Genomic DNA, 18,379 nt, shown 5'->3' on the forward strand with positions numbered 1-18,379 from the left:
TTTTTAAAAAAAAATTATAGTTTTCTCACCAAGTCAGAATGTTTCAGCTCCTCCAACAATCACAGGGCAACTGATTTTCTAAATTATATGGTTATAACAGCATGAGAAAGTTAAATCTTTCTACTCAGAGAGGGGTACATGTGGAGAGGAAACTCATCTTTGGATATACATTAAAGAAATGTCCATTCAGTATTCTGCAAAGCAGTTCTAAAGCTATCTTCTCCTAAGTATTTACAGACAAGCAGCATCTTTCTCCCACAGACACCTCGCTTCTATAAAGGTAGAAACTTAACAGTACCGGTACCATCTAGGTTTTCCACCATCTCCCTGGGTTTATGCCTCCCACAGTTGCCAACACACATTTTAGAATCAGAAGCTCCTACCTGCCACTTCCACTATCATAGAACTTAGGGAAGGCCATTTTCCCTCCTTTGGACAGAAATGTGTTCCTAAAATCTGAAAATGCATTTCTCATTTAAAAAAATAACATGTCAGGTTCTGGTTACTAAATGGCACTTTCTACATTATACTCTAAGCACAAAACAAGGTATTGTTATTTTAGACTAACCTATGGAGCCAATTATTTATCACATTATTTCAAAGAAAAAGGGAGTTCTCTCTGCCATAAAATTTTAAAAATTCACTTTTTTTTTCTTTTGTTTTTTGAGATGGAGTCTCACTTCTGTCACCCAGGCTGGCGTGCAGTGGCACGATCTCGGCTTACTGCAACCTCCGCCTCCCGGGTTTAAGCAATTCTTCTGCCTCAGCCTCCTGAGTAGCTGGGATTATAGATGCCCACCACCATGCCCAGCTAATTTTTTTATTTTTAGTAGAGATGGGGTTTTGCCATGTTGGCCAGGCTGGTTTCGAACTCCTGACCTCAGGTGATCCACCTGCCTCGGCCTTCCAAAGTGCTGGGATTACAAGCGTGAGCCACCGAAAAAATTTACTTTTTAAATGTAAGTGTTTACACTGCAGTCTACTTTTATTCTGCTTCAATTACATATTTTAAATTCAGATATTTCAAAGTATCTACATCTGTGCTTTTCTGAAGTCAAAGTTTTTTTTTTGGAACTCTCATCTAAAAATTCAATAACACCATGAAGAATCACTATTAATTTTCCTCTAAGATGATAAGTAAAGAGAGAGATGCTAGTGTTTACTGAGGAAAGCTATTTTTCCTTCTCACCTCTACTTATTGAAGATGACAGTACATTTCTCCACGCATAAAAGTGTTATATTTTGCAAACCTTCTGAGGTTTGCAAAATATTAAAAAACTATCTTCCTAAGTCCCAGCCCTTTACTGCTACTGCTTCTTTCATGTAAAATTCTCACTTATCTTCCAAATCTCATGTCACAGTTGGCTTCACGGTTGTGCAAGCCGTGCAGTTGCACAGAAGGACTCTGTGCTTTGTTTAATACACTGTTGTTATGATCTTGAAATTCTTAATAATTTTCTCTTTGAACCTGTGTTTTATAAGCTAAGTCTGGTGGGTAATAGAGCACTCAGGTGGTCAGAAGAGACACACTCAATGTGCATGCCCGTGAACCCTTGATACCCCGTTGACATATAGCATCTGTGACACCCCCTGAGCACAGAGTTCCTTCCAGTGAACTCAAGTGTGTGGGAGTTCAGTGTGACTCAGAGTACAAAGCAAGTGGCTCCGTCTAGGACTGAAGACACAGAAGCACTGATCGTTCTAAAGCCACACTTTCTGTTCAAATCCAAACATAAACTTCTTTTGTTTCCATAAAGGCGGCGGTAGCATTCTAAGATACACGGAGGAGCAAGGAATCCCATCATATCCATGTTATTTCCTAACTGCTTATATTGAAAATAATGAAATAGAAGAAAAGTGAAAGATAAGGCACCCCGCAGTTGTTTTTTTTTTTTCTCTGTCATTTGTTCATCGTAAACCAAAGGTAGAGACTATTGGTAGGATGTAAGCATATCAAGAAATAATATAAAAATAGTTGAGTTAGTTCTGAGCAGCATTTCCACCGTTCTGGTAAGAATAAAATATGCGTGCATGTACAAGCTGAAAATGCAGATTATGTAACTTTGATGATTCCACACGAGTTAAATATGCATTTAAAAATGGCTTTGCACATTATAAACTTAAAAATTCATACTTTAATTTAATTTTTGTTTTACTTTGAATGATATTAAATAGCAAATGAAAACATCAGGACAAGTCAAGAGAGAAACCATGGAAGAAAGGAAAAAGCTTTCTATGGTAGTGCATTCATGACTCCTTTGACATTAGGTGTTGGAACAAAGGGCTCCCATATTTTTACTTTGCTCTATACCCTACAAGTTATGTAGCCAGCCTCATATGTCAATGTGTGTGCCAAACACAATTAGAGTCAGTAACTCACTTTCATTTCTTTCCAGAAAATTAATAATATAAGAGTTGTGAATATAGCTTTGATTCCATGTTAACTAAGTAATAAAAAGTCAAGAGAGTAATTCATTTAAAAGACTGAAAGTTGGTAGTTTTCATTTTATTTACTTGGTCTTTTTTAACCACTGGGGTGTATTCGTTTGATATCCTTCCCTGTGCCACACCCTGCAGTGTGTTTCAAAGCGCATTACAATAGGCGTCAAGGTATGCTCCATCTTATCATCTTTCTTCTTGTTCTCCAGCAAGAAGCACTGTGGGATCCTGGGAGTGAGCTGAAACACAGAGGGCTGCCTTCTTCCCTGAGCTTATTTACACCTGCTCTCTAGAAAATGCCCTTAACAGGCAGAAATCTTATTTAACACCAGAGTGGAAAGTACACAGTTCACGCCTAGCATCAACTATTATGCACCAATGATGCATTTGTGTGAACGTGCAATTTATTTGCCCCAGATGCTGATCTCATCCAATCCCATCTTTATAACCATCCTCTGTCAATTCTTCTGGCCTGAGGGAACCCCAAACCATTGCTCCCTGAAATCTTGAATCTGCAGATTCTTGCTTCCAGCCCAGAACTCTGTCCCAACCTCTGCCCATTCCTCATCTGAATCCTTCTAAATACCAAACCTGGCCATTGACTCAGGTGCTGAATCTCGCTTGAAACCTCTCCAGTTTTGTCCTGATGCCAAGCTGAGGTCAGTTTTGTCCCTTGGACTCTAATAAATAATCCAATTCTACAGGTCAGTCTACAGCCCAGTGGTGAATTTAGGTATTGCCTGTCTCTAAGGTGAACCACAGACAGAAATAAGGTACTAAACCAGGTGAGAGTGAAAAATAGATTAGTGCGGCCGGGCGCGGTGGCTCACGCCTGTAATCCCAGCATTTTGGGAAGCCGAGGCGGGTGGATCACGAGGTCAGGAGATCGAGACCATCCCGGCTAACACGGTGAAACCCCGTCTCTACTAAAAATACAAAAAATTAGCCGGGAGTGATGGCGGGCACCTGTAGTCCCAGCTACTTGGGAGACTGAGGCAGGAGAATGGTGTGAACCCGTGGGTGGGAGCTTGCAGTGAGCCGAGATCGTGCCACTGCAGTCCGGCCTGGGCGACACAGCGAGACTCCGTCTCAAAAAAAAAAAATAATAATAATAAGAGTAGTGCAAATCAGAGGAATGAAGCTACTAAGTGAAACTTTTAATAAGCTATTCTTAGTGTAATTCAATTATTCAGCAAGTATTTATTGAGTGGCTTTAATGTCATAGATTCTGGGATCATGATGAGAAGAAAAAATAAACAAAAATGTGTTCCTTATATTTGCGGGAATTGCAGTTTAACACTCTGAGACACTTAAACTGAAGACACAAGTACGGCACGTGCCTTCGTTTTTGAAACTTTTATTTGTACTTCCATACAGGAGGAAAAGAGCAAACGTTAAAAAAAAATTAAACAGAAAAATTCGGGAGCTGAGGAGAGAGGATCACTTGAGGCTAGGAGTTTGAAACTGGCTTGGGCAACATGGCAAGACCGGGTCTCTACAAAAAATTAAAAATTAGCTGGGCATGGTGGTGCAAGCCTGTACTTTCTGATTCTGAAGGCTGAGGTGGGAGAAGCGTTTAAGCCCAGGGGTTTGAGGCTACAGTGAGCTGTGATCGCACTACTGCACTCTAGCCTGGGTGACGAGAAAGAATCCATCTCTAAAAAACAAAAACAAAAATAAAAACTACAGGGCAGAGACACAAAGCTGATTACATTAATTTCTCCTTGGAGGACCTAGGTTATAGCAGAGAGATTTAAGAACAAATTTTAAGGAAGGATTTGCTTCATAATTCTATTCTGGGTAATGGTTGAAAAATATTGAAGAAATGAATAAGCTTTCTGTAGCATTTTTAAAAAGCCACAGTGGCATTCTTGAAGAAAAAAAAAAACTCTCATTATAGTCATTGGTTATTGTTTTTGCCCTCTCAGTATCTAAGTTCCCTCCCTATATTTGTGGAATCTCTCATTATGCAAATTTTGGTGGGATCAATGTGAGCATTTTCGATTCCCTTGAAGAAGGCTTTTGTACGCAGAAAAGTTATTCAGAAGACAACCTTTTAGAAAAGAATATGTAATTATTAAAACTCCAACTCCAAAAACCTATTCATCTTTAAACTTCAGATTTAAATTTGAAGTTTTATTATTTATAAATTAAAGTTTTGGCAATAATCTCTAGGGGAGCTGTGGTAACTATTTGGTCTTATCTACGCAATTCACCATGTTCCTTGAAACAATTTAAATTAAATTGATACATTTAGTGTTCTTGATTTTCTGTTTAAATACTATTTTCTGAGTAACTGAAAAGTCTGAAATACTATGGTCACTTTTACCACCTAATGAATTAAACATAAACATTATTAAAATAACTTCTCAGATGAATTGATTTAGAGCCCAGGTCAAAGTTTTGCTGCAAGGGAATAGGCTTTTTAAGTAATTTAAAGAGTTTGCCTTGATAGAGGCATTTTATGGGAGAAAAGTGGTTAAATAAACATTTTATACTGTATTTCTAAAATTCTTGTTGGGATGACATTGCAGGACTGATTGAAGGTCCTGAGGCATTTCACAGGGCATAATGTCAGCTAGGGTATTAGGAGATGCTCTTAAGCTAATTAATGTCTAAGAAAATTGTTCAAGCATTTTATTATGTATGTTAATAATGATCTCCTAGAAGAGGCTCACAATCACATTATACCACAAAGTTCTGCCTCAGATCAAGTTTGGAACCATTCTTTTTCTTAAGATGATGAATCTTAAATTAACATCCAATATCCATAGTAAATTTCCACTTAAAATTTCAACCAAGTAAATTACCCAATTGAACCATGTTAACTTATTCTATTCTAGCAAATTATCTATGATGTTTAAAATACTTAGCATGCTAAATCACACAGAATCCTCCTTAACACAAAAATGGTAATATTATAATTTTGACTTCTTCAAATGTTTTCATAACACATTAAATCTTTCCAGGGTTAAAAGATACTGGTGCACTAAAGGAGCACTAATGCTGCTAACTGGGCTTATTTACTAACTAGAGATTTCAGCTGAGTTTGAGGCCTGGGGCTTTAAATGCACAGGATATTTTTTCTTCCAAACGTTGCTAAGGTCTTTTTTGGAGTTACTATGTCCAAATCTTTAAGACAATCATGTTTAGGGGAGGCTTTGGTAACTATTTGGTCTTATCTACATGATCCATCATGTTCCTTGAAATAATTTTAATTGAATTGATAAATTTAGTACTCTTGATTTTCTATTTAAACTACTATTTTCGGAGTAACTGAAAAGTCTCAAATACTATGGTAACTCTTACAATCTAACAAAGAAAACATAAATATTTAATTATGTGAGCTCTCCTAGCCCACATTATCCATGTCCCCAAATTTAAAACTTAGAATTACCTAATTCTTCCATCTACTAGTGAAAATCTGAAAACTCCACTAAGACCATAGCTAACTTTGTTAAATGGTGTTGCATTTCTTTGGATTTTATAATTTAATAACTTTCTGCCTAGTTCTAAAGATATATTGAGATTATTTGAGATTATTGAGAATATTTGAGATTACTTGAGATTATTGAGATTATTATATCAAGATATATTGAGATCATTCTAGTAGATTCTTCACATCCTGAAGTAATTCTGGAACATTCTGAAGTATCCACTTTGAATGTGATGGGACCTTTTCTTGAGCCAGTCTGGTGGCATCTGATGTTCACTGACAGCAGAAACAGTGATGATGGAGACCTTATGTTGTGGCAGCAGGTGTGATGGTCACCTGATGGTATCTTGTATGCAGTGTCAGTGGCTGGGCATCCATACCAGTGTGTTCCTATGGCATGACTTTGCAGCAACCTGCCCACAAACTTCCTTTGGTTCTTGATCATTTTTCAAATCTGGTTCTGGTTTCTAAAAGTTTTCTAATATAATACCTTTATGCTTAAGTATTTGCATTCAAGAACTCTGACATTTAAAATGTTTAAAGTAGAAAGGCTTAATGAAGTCTTGATTGATAATAGATGGCTTTAGTGTTTAGTGATGCGATAGCAATTTGTGCCTAGGTATTTCTTTAAATCACACTCTAACTTGAGGGCCATTTTAAAGCATTTTATAGTAAATAGTAAATCTATTCTGTTGCATTGATTGAAAAATAATATGAACATGTATACAAACTAAAAGGTACAAAGCAAATTATTAAAAAGGATTACCTTTAAGGGATGGAATTATGGGTGAGTTTTTTTCTACTCGTCTGTATTTTTTGATTTTCCAAAACATTTACTATCTAGGTAATTTTTAAAGTTTTACAGTTGTACTTTTATAGAAAATAGTATGTCTGATGTAAATATGGCTATTGCTTCTTGATCAAAGACTTATAAATGTCAACATTATCCACTTATGCTGTTGAGGAAATCACCCAAATAATAGACACAAAACCTGGGAAAAGTTAATTGGCAACTTATGAGAAACCATGAAAACTGAAGTGTAATAAGCTTAAGACCAGGCTGGGCGTGGTGGCTCACACCTGTAATCCCAGCACTTTGGGAGGCTGAAGTGGGTGGATCACCTGAGATCAAGAGTTTGAGACCAGACTGACCAACATAGTGAAACCCTATCTCTACTAAAAATACAAAAATTAGCCAGACATGATGGCAGGCATGTGTAATCTCAGTTACTCAGGAGGCTGAGACAGGAGAATTGCTTGAAGCCGGGAGGCAGAGGTTACAGTGAGCTGAGATTGTACCATTGCACTCCAGCCTGGTACAATGCAACAAGAGCAAAACTCTGTCTCCAAATAAAATAAAATAAAATTAATTTAAGATCAGTAGCTGCAACACTAGAAAGATGGCAGATCAAGAATAAAGAAAAATCCCTTTCGTTCCAGAAAATCTCCTGAAAAAGAGGGAGGCTTATCCAACCCTCAAAGTCACCCAGACAAAGCAGGTACTTTTGGCAAAGAAGGAGCAGAGGAAAGGAAAAGCGCTCAGATTTAAGTGACTGGAATTGTTCCTACATGATTCCTGGTGGCAGAAACACAACAAGGTTCCTCTCAGACAAGCACAAGTGAAACCTCATGCCCTGGAGTTGAAAGGAATAAACATTCTTTGGCCTTTGTTTTATGCATCCAAAGGATTAGTGGCATGAATCTACTGGTGCAGAGAACCATTACAAGATGTATTAGTCCGTTTTCACACTGCTATAAAGAACTTCCCTGAGACTGGAAATTTATAAGGAAAGAGGTTTAATTGACTCACAATTCCACAAGCTCAGGGAATTTGTAATCGTGGAGGAAGGTGAAGGGAAAGCAAGCACATCATACATGGCGGCAGGTAAGAGAGAAGAGAGTGTGAAGGAGAAACTCTCAGCCACTGATAAAACCATCAGATCTTGTGAGAACTCACTATCATGAGAACAGCATGGGGGAAATTGCCCCCATGATACAACCACTTCCCTCCCTGGACACACGGGGATTACAATTAGAGATGAGATTTGGGTGGGGACACAGAGTCAAACCATATCATTCTGGCCTTGGCCTCTCCCAAATCTCATGTCTTTTCAAATTTCAAAACCAATCATACCTTCCAAACAGTCTCCCAAAGTCTTAACTCATTTCAGCATTAACTCAAAAGTCCACAGATCAAAGTCTCATCCCAGTCCAAGTTGCTTTGGCCTAAGAGCCTTTAAAATCAAAAGCAAGTTAGTTACTTCCTAGATACAGTGGGAGTACAGGCAGTGGGCAGCTCCCATTCCAAATGGAAGAAATTAGCCAAAAGAAAGGGGCTAAAGGCCCCATGCAAGTCCAAAATCCAGCGGTATTGTCATTAAATCTTAAAGCTCCAAAATAATCTTCCATGCAAATGGAAATCAAAAGTGAGCAGGAGTAGCTATAATCATATTAGATAAAACAAACTTTAAGTAAGAAACAGTGAAAAAATAAGAAGACAAAGAAAGTCATTATATAATAATAAAGGGTCAATTCAGCAAGAGCATATAATTCTAAATGTATATGCACCCAATACTAGAGCACCCAGATTCATAAAGCAAATATTACTAAATCTAAATAAAGAGATAGACTCCAACACAGTAATATTGAATGTCTTCTACACCGCACTCTTAGCATTAGCCAAATCATCAAAATGGAAAATCAACAAAGAAACAGTGGAATTAAACTGGCCTTTAGACCAAATGGACCTAATAGACATTTAAATAGTATTTTATTCAACAACTACAGAATACACATTCTTCTTGTAAGCACATGGGACATTGTCCATGATTGAGCACGTTAGGCCACAAAGACTTAAAAAAGTTTTTTTTTTTTTTTTTTTGAGAGGGAGTCTCACTCTGTCGCCTAGGCTGGAGTGCAGTGGCGCGCTCTCCGCTCACTGCAAGCTCCGCCTCCCGGGTTCACGCCATTCTCCTGCCTCAGCCTCCTGAGTAGCTGGGACTACAGGCACCCGCCACCACGTCCTGCTAATTTTTTGTATTTTTTTTTTTTTCAGTAGAGACAGGGTTTCACCATGTTAGCCAGGATGATCTCAATCTCCTGACCTCATGATCTGCCCGCCTCGGCCTCCCAAAGAAAAAGTCTTTTAAAAATTGAAATCATGGCAAGTGTCTTCTCAGGCTGCAATGGAATAAAACTAGAAATCAATACCAACAGAAACTTTGGAAACTATACAAATACATGGAAATTAAACAATATGATTCTGAATAACCATTGAGTCAGTGAAGGAATTAAGATAGATATTGAGGCTGAGTGTGGTGGCTCGTGCTTGTAATCCCAGCACTTTGGGAGGCAGAGGCAGGTGGATCACCTGAGGTCAGGAGTTCGAGACCGCCCTGGCCAACATGGTGAAACCCCATCTCTACTAAAAACACAAAAATTAGCTGCGCATGGTGGCACATGCCTATAATCCCAGCTACTCAGAAGGCTGAGGCAGGAGAATCACTTGAACCCAGGAGGTGGAGGTTTCAATGGGCTGAGATTGCACCACTGTACTCCAGCCTGAATGACAGAGCGAGACTCCACCTCAAAAAACACAAACAAAAACAAAAATCAAACATGGATATCGAGAATTTATTGAAACAAATTAAACTGGAAACACAATATACTAAAACTCGCGGGATTCAGCAATAGTAGTGTTAAGAGAGAACTTTTTAGCAATAAATACCTACACTGAAAAATAGATGTAAAATAAACAATCTAATTATGCTCCTCAAGGAACAAGAAAAGCAAAAAGAATCCTAACCTCAAATTAGTGGAAGAAAAGAAATAATAAATATCAGGGCAGAACTAAAGAAAATAGGGACTAAAAGAAACAACACAAAGGATCAACAAAATGAAAAGTTGGTTTTTCAAAAAGATAAACAAAATTGATAAACTGCTAGACTAACCAAGACAAGAAGAGATAAGGCACAAATAAAATCAAGGTGACATTTCAAATGATCCTACAGAAAAAGAGAAGATTATCAGAGGCTATTTTGAACAACAATAACTAACGAACTGGAAAACCTGGAGGCAATGATAAATTCCTGGAAACATACAACTTACCAAAGTTGAATCATTAAGATATAGAAAATGTGAACAGATCAATGACATGAAACAAGATTGAATCAGTAATAAAAAATCTTCCAACAAAGAAAAGTACAGGACTGAATGGATTCACTGTTGAATTCTACCAAATATGTAAAGAACTAATACCATTTATCCTCAAACTGTTCCAAAAACTAAACAGGGCAGAATTCACATTCTAAAAAGCTGACATTACCCTGATATCAAAACCAGACAAAGACACAATAAAAAAAAGAAGTCTACAGAACAATATCCCTAATGAACATGGGCACAAAAATACTCAACAGAATACTAGCCAACTAAATTCAACAGCTCATCAAAAATATAATACACCATGATCAAGTGGTATTTATACCAGGGATGCAAGAATGGTTCAACATACATAAATCAATAAACATGATACATCACATCAACAGAATGAAGGACAAAAACCGTATGATTATCTCAATGGGTGCACAAAAAGCATTTGACAAAATTCAGTACACCTTCATGATAAAAACTCTCAATAATCTAGGCACAGAAGGATCACACCTCACAATAATAAAGGCTGTATATGACAAACCCACAGTGAACATCACAGTGAACGGGGAAAAGTTGAAAGCCTTTTCTCTAAGAAGTGAAACAAGACAAGAATGTCCACTTTGACTACTCCGATTTAACATAGCACTGGAAGTTATAGCCAAAGCCATCAGGCAAGAAACAAATAATAAAAGCCAAATTGCCCTTCTTCATAGACAACATAATCTTATATATTAAAAAACCAAAAAACTCCACCAAAAATCTCTTAGATTAATGAACAAATTGTGTAAAGTTGTAAGATACAAAATCACAAAATTAGTAGCATTTCTATACTTCAATAACAAAATCACCGAAAAGAAATAAAGAAGGCAATCCTCTTCACAATTGCTACCAGAAAGAAATACCTAGGAATAAATTTAACCAAGGAGGTAAAAGATCTCTACAAGGAAAACTATAAAAACTGATGAAAGAAATTGAAGAGAACACAAACAAATGAAAAGATATCCCATAGTCATGGATTGGAAGAATTATTAATAATATTGCTAAAATGACCATATTGCCCAAAGCAATCAACAAATTACATGCAATTCCCTATCAAAATGCTAATGTTATTTTTATAGAAATAGCCAAAACAATTCTAAAATTAATATAGAACCAAAAAAGAGCACAAGTAGCCAAAGTAGTCCTACAGGAAAAGAACAAAGCTGGAGGCACCACACTACCTGACTTTAAAAAATACATTATGCACTATTTCGAAGATGGCCGAATAGCAACAGCTCCGGTCTGCAGCTCCCAGCATGAGCGACACAGAAGACAAGTGATCTCTGCATTTCCATCTGAGGTACCGGGTTCATCTCACTAGGGAGTACCAGACAGTGGGCGCAGGTCAGTGGGTGCGCGCACCGTGTGCGAGCCGAAGCAGGGCGAGGCATTGCCTCACTCGGGAAGTGCAAGGGGTCAGGGAGTTCCCTTTCTGAGTCAGAGAAAGGGGTGATGGACGGCACCTGGAAAATCGGGTCACTCCCACCCGAATATTGCGCTTTTCCGATGGGCTTAAAAAACGGCGCACCACGAGATTATATCCCACACCTGGCTCGGAGGGTCCTACGCCCACGGAGTCTCGCTGATTGCTAGCACAGCAGTCTGAGATCAAACTACAAGGCAGCAGTGAGGCTGGGGGAGGGGCGACCGCCATTGCCCAGGCTTGATTAGGTAAACAAAGCAGCCAGGAAGCTCGAACTGGGTGGAGCCCACCACACCTCAAGGAGGCCTGCCTGCCTCTCTAGGCTCCACCTCTGGGGGCAGGGCACAGACAAACAAAAAGACAGCAGTAACCTCTGCAGACTTAAATGTACCTGTCTGACAGCTTTGAAGAGAGCAGTGGTTCTCCCAGCACGCAGCTGGAGATCTGAGAACGGGCAGACTGCCTCCTCAAGTGGGTCCCTGACCCCTGACCCCTGAGCAGCCTAACTGGGAGGCACCTCCCAGCAGGGGCACACTGACACCTCACACAGCAGGGTATTCCAACAGACCTGCAGCTGAGGGTCCTGTCTGTTAGAAGGAAAACTAACAAACAGAAAGGACATCCACACCAAAAACCCATCTGTACATCACCATCATCAAAGACCAAAAGTAGATAAAACCACAAAGATGGGGAAAAAACAGAACAGAAAAACTGGAAACTCTGAAACGCAGAGCACCTCTCCTCCTCCAAAGGAACGCAGTTCCTCACCAGCAACGGAACAAAGCTGGATGGAGAATGACTTTGACGAGCTGAGAGAAGAAGGCTTCAGACAATCAAATTACTCTGAGCTACGGGAGGACATTCAAACCAAAGGCAAAGAAGTTGAAAACTTTGAAAAACATTTAGAAGAATGTATAACTAGAATAACCAATACAGAGAAGTGCTTAAAGGAGCTGATGGAGCTGAAAACCAAGGCTTGAGAACTACGTGAAGAATGCAGAAGCCTCAGGAGCTGATGCGATCAACTGGAAGAAAGGGTATCAGCAATGGAAGATGAAATGAATGAAATGAAGCGAGAAGGGAAGTTTAGAGAAAAAAGAATAAAAAGAAATGAGCAAAGCCTCCAAGAAATATGGGACTATGTGAAAAGACCAAATCTACGTCTGACTGGTGTACCTGAAAGTGATGGGGAGAATGGAACCAAGTTGGAAAACACTCTACAGGATATTATCCAGGAGAACTTCCCCAATCTAGCAAGGCAGGCCAACGTTCAGGTTCAGGAAATACAGAGAATGCCACAAAGATACTCCTCGAGAAGAGCAACTCCAAGACACATAATTGTCAGATTCACCAAAGTTGAAATGAAGGAAAAAATGTTAAGGGCAGCCAGAGAGAAAGGTCGGGTTACCCTCAAAGGGAAGCCCATCAGACTAACAGCGGATCTCTTGGCAGAAACCCTACAAGCCAGAAGAGAGTGGGGGCCAATATTCAACATTCTTAAAGAAAAGAATTTTCAACCCAGAATTTCATATCCAGCCAAACTAAGCTTCATAAGTGAAGGAGAAATAAAATACTTTACAGACAAGCAAAAGCTGAGAGATTTTGTCACTACCAGGCCTGCCCTAAAAGAGCTCCTGAAGGAACCGCTAAACATGGAAAGGAACAACCAGTACCAGCCGCTGCAAAATCATGCCAAAATGTAAAGACCATCGAGACTAGGAAGAAACTGCATCAACTAACGAGCAAAATCACCAGCTAACATCATAATGACAGGATCAAATTCACACATAACAATATTAACTTTAAATGTAAATGGACTAAATGCTCCAATTAGAAGACACAGACTGGCAAATTGGATAAAGAGTCAAGACCCATCAGTGTGCTGTATTCGGGAAACCCATCTCATGTGCAGAGACACACATAGGCTCAAAATAAAAGGATGGAGGAAGATCTACCAAGCAAATGGAAAACAAAAAAAGGCAGGGATTGCAATCCTAGTCTCTGATAAAACAGACTTTAAACCAACAAAGATCAAAAGAGACAAAGAAGGCCATTACATAATGGTAAAGGGATCAATTCAACAAGAAGAGCTAACTATCCTAAATATATATGCACCCAATACAGGAGCACCAAGATTCATAAAGCAAGTCCTGAATGACCTACAAAGAGACTTAGACTCCCACACATTAATAATGGGAGACTTTAACACCCCACTGTCAACATTAGACAGATCCACGAGACAGAAAGTCAACAAGGATACCCAGGAATTGAACTCAGCTCTGCACCAAGCGGACCTCATAGACATCTACAGAACTCTCCACCCCAAATCAACAGAATATACATTTTTTTCAGCACCACACCACACCTATTCCAAAATTGACCACATACTTGGAAGTAAAGCTCTCCTCAGCAAATGTAAAAGAACAGAGATTATAACAAACTATCTCTCAGACCACAGTGCAATCAAACTAGAACTCAGGATTAAGAATCTCACTCAAAACCGCTCAACTACATGGAAACTGAACAACCTGCTCCTGAATGACTACTGGATACATAACGAAATGAAGGCAGAAATAAAGATGTTCTTTGAAACCAACGAGAACAAAGACACAACATACCAGAATCTCTGGGACACATTCAAAGCAGTGTGTAGAGGGAAATTTATAGCACTAAATGCCCACAAGAGAAAGCAGGAAAGATCCAAAATTGACACCCTAACATCACAATTAAAAGAACTAGAAAAGCAAGAGCAAACACATTTGAAAGCTAGCAGAAGGCAAGAAATAACTAAAATCAGAACAGAACTGAAGGAAATAGAGACACAAAAAACCCTTCAAAAAATTAATGAATCCAGGAGCTGGTTTTCTGAAAGGATCAACAAAATTGCTAGACCGCTAGCAAGACTAATAAAGAAAAAAAGAGAGAAGAATCAAATAGATGCAATAAAAAATGATAAACGGGATATCACCACCGATCCCACAGAAATACAAACTACCATCAGAGAGTACTACAAACACCTCTACGCAAATAAACTAGAAAATCTAGAAGAAATGGATAAATTCCTCGACACATACACTCTCCCAAGACTAAACCAGGAAGAAGTTGAATCTCTGAATAGACCAATAACAGGAGCTGAAATTGTGGCAATAATCAATAGCTTACCAACCAAAAAGAGTCCAGGACCAGATGGATTCACAGCCGAATTCTACCAGAGGTACAAGGAGGAACTGGTACCATTCCTTCTGAAACTATTCCAATCAATAGAAAAAGAGGGAATCCTCCCTAACTCATTTTATGAGGCCAGCATCATTCTGATACCAAAGCCGGGCAGAGACACAACCAAAAAAGAGAATTTTAGACCAATATCCTTGATGAACATTGATGCAAAAATCCTCAATAAAATACTGGCAAAACAAATCCAGCAGCACATCCAAAAGCTTATCCACCATGATCAAGTGGGCTTCATCCCTGGGATGCAAGGCTGGTTCAATATACGCAAATCAATAAATGTAATCCAGCATATAAACAGAGCCAAAGACAAAAACCACATGATTATCTCAATAGATGCAGAAAAAGCCTTTGACAAAATTCAACAACCCTTCATGCTAAAAACTCTCAATAAATTAGGTATTGATGGGACGTATTTCAAAATAATAAGAGCTATCTATGACAAACCCACAGCCAATATCATACTGAATGGGCAAAAACTGGAAGCATTCCCTTTGAAAACTGGCACAAGACAGGGGTGCCCTCTCTCACCACTCCTATTCAACATAGTGTTGGAAGTTCCGGCCAGGGCAATTAGGCAGGGGAAGGAAATAAAGGGTATTCAATTAGGAAAAGAGGAAGTTAAATTGTCCCTGTTTGCAGATGACATGATTGTATATCTAGAAAACCCCATTGTCTCAGCCCAAAATCTCCTTAAGCTGATAAGCAACTTCAGCAAAGTCTCAGGATACAAAATCAATTACAAAAATCACAAGCATTCTTATACACCAACAACAGACAAACAGAGAGCCAAATCATGAGTGAACTCCCATTCACAATTGCTTCAAAGAGAATAAAATATCTAGGAATCCAACTTACAAGGGATGTGAAGGACCTCTTCAAGGAGAACTACAAACCACTGCTCAAGGAAATAAAAGAGGATACAAACAAATGGAAGAACATTCCATGCTCATGGGTAGGAAGAATCAATATCGTGAAAATGGCCATACTGCCCAAGGTAATTTACAGATTCAGTGCCATCCCCATCAAGCTACCAATGACTTTCTTCACAGAATTGGAAAAAACTACTTTAAAGTTCATATGGAACCAAAAAAGAGCCCACATCGCCAAGTCAATCCTAAGCCAAAAGAACAAAGCTGGAGGCATCACACTACCTGACTTCAAACTATACTACAAGGCTACAGTCACCAAAACAGCATGGTACTGGTACCAAAACAGAGATATAGATCAATGGAACAGAACAGAGCCCTCAGAAATAACGCCGCATATCTACAACTATCTGATCTTTGACAAACCTGAGAAAAACAAGCAATGGGGAAAGGATTCCCTGTTTAATCAGTGGTGCTGGGAAAACTGGCTAGCCATATGGAGAAAGCTGAAATTGGATTCCTTCCTTACACCTTATACAAAAATCAATTCAAGATGGATTAAAGACTTAAATGTTAGACCTAAAACCATAAAAACCCTAGAAGAAAACCTAGGCATTACCATTCAGGACATAGGCATGGGCAAGGACTTCATGTTCAAAACACCAAAAGCAATGGAAACAAAAGACAAAATTGACAAAAGAGATCTAATTAAACTAAAGAGCTTCTGCACAGCAAAAGAAACTACCATCAGAGTGAACAGGCAACCTACAAAATGGGAGAAAATTTTCGCAACCTACTCATCTGACAAAGGGCTAATATCCAGAATCTACAATGAACTCAAACAAATTTACAAGAAAAAAACAAACAACCCCATCAAAAAGTGGGCAAAGGACATGAACAGACACTTCTCAAAAGAAGACATTTATGCAGCCAAAAAACACATGAAAAAATGCTCCTTATCACTGGCCATCAGAGAAATGCAAATCAAAACCACAATGAGATACCATCTCACACCAGTTAGAATGGCAGTCATTAAAAGGTCAGGAAACAACAGGTGCTGGAAAGGATGTGGAGAAATAGGAACACTTTTACACTGTTGGTGGGACTGTAAACTAGTTCAACCATTGTGGAAGTCAATGTGGCGATTCCTCAGGGATCTAGAACTGGAAATACCATTTGACCCAGCCATCCCATTACTGGGTATATACCGAAAGGACTATAAATCATGCTGCTGTAAAGACACATGAACACGTATGTTTATTGCGGCTCTATTCACAATAGCAAAGACTTGGAAGCAACTCAAATGTCCAACAATGATAGACTGGATTAAGAAAATGTGGCACATATACACCATGGAATACTATGCAGCCATAACAAATGATGAGTTCATGTCCTTTGTAGGGACATGGATGAAATTGGAAATCATCATTCTCAGTAAACTATCGCAAGAACAAAAAACCAAACACCGCATATTCTCACTCATAGGTGGGAACTGAACAATGAGATCACATGGACACAGGAAGGGGAATATCACACTCTGGGGACTGTGGTGGGGTGGGGGGAGGGTGGAGGGATAGCATTGGGAGATATACCTAATGCTAGATGACGAGTTAGTGGGTGCAGTGCACCAGCATGGCACATGTATACATATGTAACTAACCTGCACAATGTGCACATGTACGCTAAAACTTAAAGTATAATAAAAAAAAATACATTACAAGGCTATAGTAACCAAAATAGGATGATATTGGTATTAAAAAATAAAGACACATAGGCCAATGGAACAGAACCTAGAACCCAGAAATAAATTCACATATTTACAGACAACTGATCTTCAACAAAGCTTCCAAAAACGTATATTGAGGAAGGGACACCCTCTTCAATAAATGGTATGGGAAAAACTGGATAACCATACACAGAAGAATGAAGTTGTACCCCTCACATATCCCTGAGATAGAGATCTCTCACCACATACAAAGTCAATTCAAAATGGGTTACATACTTAAACATAAGACCCAAAACTATAAAAGTACTAGGAAAAAAAAAGTAGAGAAAACTTTTCAGGACATTAATCTATGCAAATATTTTATGGCTAAGACTCAAGAGCAAAGGCCACCAAAACAAAAATAGATGAAAAAGCTTCTACACAGAAAAAGAAGCAATCAACAGAGTGAAGCAACAACCTCTTGAATGGAAGCAATTCAAGATAACACAGAGAAGCTGAGGTACCAGCTCAGCCAGAGTGGGGAAGAGCAACAATCCAGCTCCTGGGGTCCCTAAGTCCAGGCCTAGGCTCTGGCACAGCATTTCTGTTCTTGCTCTGGGGCAGAGGGGAGTCCCCTGCCCTAAAGAGTGAGTCCCAGCCTGGGCAGTATTTACCACTAGCTTACTGTTGGGCTTTACATGATCATTCCAGTGGCGAGGCAGAACGCCACATGGGCCAGTGGCGGTGGTACCCACAGGGAGAGGCTCCTCTGCCTATAAAAAGGGAAAGGAAGAGTGAGAACATTATAGCATGGTTTTGGGTGTCAGCTTAGCTGCAGTAGAATTGAATATCAGGCAAATTTCTAAGGTTTCTGGACTCTAATTTCTGGTTCACAGACAGCGTCTCTGAACTCACTCAGGGTCTGGGATAACCAGTTGCCCTGAAAGAAAGAAGACAAACCTGACTGGCTTCACCACCTGCTGACTGCAGAGCCCTAGGGCCATAAGAGAACATAAGTTGTAGCCAGGTAGGGGTTACAGCAGGCCTTGGACAAGACCCAGTGCCGTGCTGCCTTCAGGTCTGACACAGGC

General features: G+C 39.2%; 1 long non-coding RNA gene across 2 annotated transcripts in view; it reads left to right on the top strand.

The window, feature by feature from the left end:
• The window catches only part of LOC107973946 (uncharacterized), a 109,469-nt gene that overhangs the window by 56,379 nt on the left and 34,711 nt on the right, over positions 1 to 18,379 (top strand). The gene's annotated exons all lie outside the window — the stretch shown is intronic.

This window comes from Pan troglodytes, chromosome 13, assembly GCF_028858775.2.
Source record: "Pan troglodytes isolate AG18354 chromosome 13, NHGRI_mPanTro3-v2.0_pri, whole genome shotgun sequence".
Taxonomy (NCBI): Eukaryota; Metazoa; Chordata; class Mammalia; order Primates; family Hominidae; genus Pan; species Pan troglodytes.